This window comes from Vigna radiata, chromosome 8 (assembly GCF_000741045.1).
Source record: "Vigna radiata var. radiata cultivar VC1973A chromosome 8, Vradiata_ver6, whole genome shotgun sequence".
Taxonomy (NCBI): domain Eukaryota; kingdom Viridiplantae; phylum Streptophyta; class Magnoliopsida; order Fabales; family Fabaceae; genus Vigna; species Vigna radiata.
The window spans coordinates 30,067,963-30,071,127 of record NC_028358.1 but is presented as its reverse complement, the minus strand read 5'-3'; positions in this window follow the sequence as shown (position 1 = coordinate 30,071,127).

Here is a 3,165-nt window from a genome sequence, read left to right as displayed (position 1 = left end):
AAGGTGAGGTTTGCACCTCACTTATATAATATAAATTGGTCTTATCTCTAATAGATGTGGGACTTCCAACAGTTATATTAATTAGTATGCATATGTTTGATAAAATTTTATATCAAATTTAATTAAAGTTGAAAGAGTAATATTAATGTGTTAATAAAGTAGCAATTAAGTAAGGTGCATCACGATTATATTATATTATATTATATTATATATATATATATATATATATATATATATATATATATGAATTTGCTAACTTGTGTACGTTCTTTTCTCAGTTGGAATATTTTAGTAATGTGTATCAAGTTTTTTAGACAAAAATACCCTCATATATTATGGATTCTAAGTTTTAAGGTTAAGGGTATTTGAATAATTTTTATTCTCAAAACTAAAAACAAGAAACCCCAAACCCTTACTCACATCCCTCATTCCTCTCAACCCTTTCTCTTTCATCTTTCTCCCTCTAACATTTTCTATGTCATCTCTACGGTAGTCCCAACTTTCAGATACACTCGTCTAACCCTAATCTACCTTCCTCCCTTATCCAATTTGATTTCTCTCATCTCCATACTATTTCTCTCACCCATACACAATAACTTGTGACACCGCAATTTGTTGCTCTTGCTTTGTTCGTTCATTTGTTTTGCACTTTAATAACAAAATAATTGATTATGTTGATGTTGATTTTTTACTAGAGAGTTGTGTTATATCTTTTCCCAATAATTGAACATTCATTGTCTTTCTACAGGAGAAAGAAATATTTGTAACCTTTTAGCAAGTAATAATAAAGTAATGTTGGAAAATAGGTAGGCTTCTTTTTACACCAAGAGGGGGTGAATTGATGGGTTTTCAAAATCAGAGTCTTTTTGCAATCTTTTAAACAAAGTTGAAAACTTTACAAAACTTTCTTGAATCGCAAGTAATGAAAATTGTGTGTAGTGGAAAATCGTAGTTGACTATGCAAATAATACAGTCGACTGAATATAAAAGAGCAGGGATAAAGAAATCCAGTGTCCTTCCAATATAAGGAAGCAATTGCACTATAATGGTCAAGGTTTTTACAGTAAGGAATTTATAGAAGACCTCCAAGTCAAAAATATAAATCCCCTCTCTAACCCTCTAACCAAAATATAGCCAAAACAACATAGCAAGACTTGAAGCAAGATGTCCCCTATCCTGCAATCTGCAAAACCACTTTGAACAGTCCTCAAAGTGAACCAGACTCCACGAGTTTATCCCCTGTAATTACAACAGGTACCAACAGCAATCACCACAGATGCCAATACGAATCTTGATCAACCAGAAGACACCTCAATGTGCAGATATGTNATCAAGCAGTGAGTGCACAATCAATCTNCTTTTGAATCTCCTTCAAGAAAGATCACCACCGTCTTCTTGATGAGTTCTTGGAGCTCTATAATCTCAGAGAAATCAATCTAAAACAGAATGTGAAAATTTTAGATCATCAAAAGTCTTAGAACAACTTCATGTTCTATCTATTTATAGAATTTTGTTAATCAGACGCTCCCTTAGTCGAATATACTACTAATCCAGTCGACCATGTTAAAAGAGTTATAACAGATAAGGTCAGACCAGTAGCATTCTGTCAAACAAAATAAGGTCAGAACAACTTCATTCTGTCATTCAATAAAAATTCTCATTCTCATTCATGCTTCAAAACATGTGCAATGCATCCAAAAATGATGTAACGTGTACAAGCTCAATAAGTATGCATTCATAAATATACCAAACAATATGCATAAGAACATGTAACACAACAACAACATATGCGTTATTAAAGATGTGTTGTCATCATCAAAAACTAGAGTGATATAGATATTGTGTTGTCAACAATCTCAACAATCTCCCCCTTTTTTGATGATGCACAACCATGATTAATAACCAATCATGTTTGTACAATTAGACACAAAACAAACTAACAAATGATATTAAACAGTTGAAATACTCTGCAAGTAATATAACCAATCAACAAAATATCAAGCAGATATGAGACATAAAAACATTCTCCCCTTTCATAAAGCTTTCATAAATCCTTTCCCCCTCTGTGCATTAACAAAAAAGGAATGCTCTAGATATAATATGCTGATATGCTAAACAGAGATTCATTAGAAAAAAAAATGTGCAAATTTATGAAACGCATTGATGCTCCCCCTATCACATTTAATCACATTTAAAAGATAACTCCCCCTGAAATGCAGGCATGTGAAAAAACATGTGTATGAATGTAATACTCCCCCTGTCATTATGCATAGATTTCTAAACCAGATCAGATGCACAATGTAGTACAGATATTCAGAGCATACAAACAATATAGTACAGATTTGTATCATAGATAAAATGTCAAGCAATTCTATCATGCAATGATACAAATTTCAACTACAAAATTGAACATAGATAGCGTTCAATAGATAGCGCTTTTTTATATAAGCGCTATCTATGAATGTGTGAAATAATAGATAGCGCTTATTTAAAAAAGCGCTATCTAAACCTATAACAATAGATAGCGTTTTTTTTAAAAAACGCTATGTATAAGGAATTATTATTAATTTTTTAATTTATAATTTAAAATAAACATAACAGACATCGTGTTTTAAAAAAGGCGCAATCTATTTTGTTAGATAGATAGTTTTTTTTTCTTTTAAAAAAAGAAGTGTTTATTAAACTCTTAAAAAATTTTGAAAAAGGTTTTCAGTTCCTCTTCGTCTAGGTGCTCTTTTACTTTCTCTTTNGATCTTCTGAGTCAAAATTTTTCTCCTTTTACCTAAATTTCCAGTTTCATTTCGTCTAGATTCATCAAACCCACTACCCNTAAATTTCACTTTCTATTTGCCTCCAAATATCTTTTTGTGTTTGCCCCCGAATTTCATACGTTGGTTCGAAACCTACGTTGGATTCATCAAACCTGATCGTTATGAGTAGAGTAAGTCGGTGTTGCGTCTCTTCTCCGTCATTGCTCGTCGGGTAAGGTTCATCGCCGGCAAGGGTTCAAGAAACTAGTGCCCAAGCCCTATCTCCTTCAAGAAACCAGTACGCTCGCGACCAGATTTAACGCTTCGCCATTAAAGCTAGGCATTTTGGTGAGCTCTCGAACATCTTCATCTCTTTTACATGGCAGCTTTAATCCCTTCGAGCAATACTCTTTCT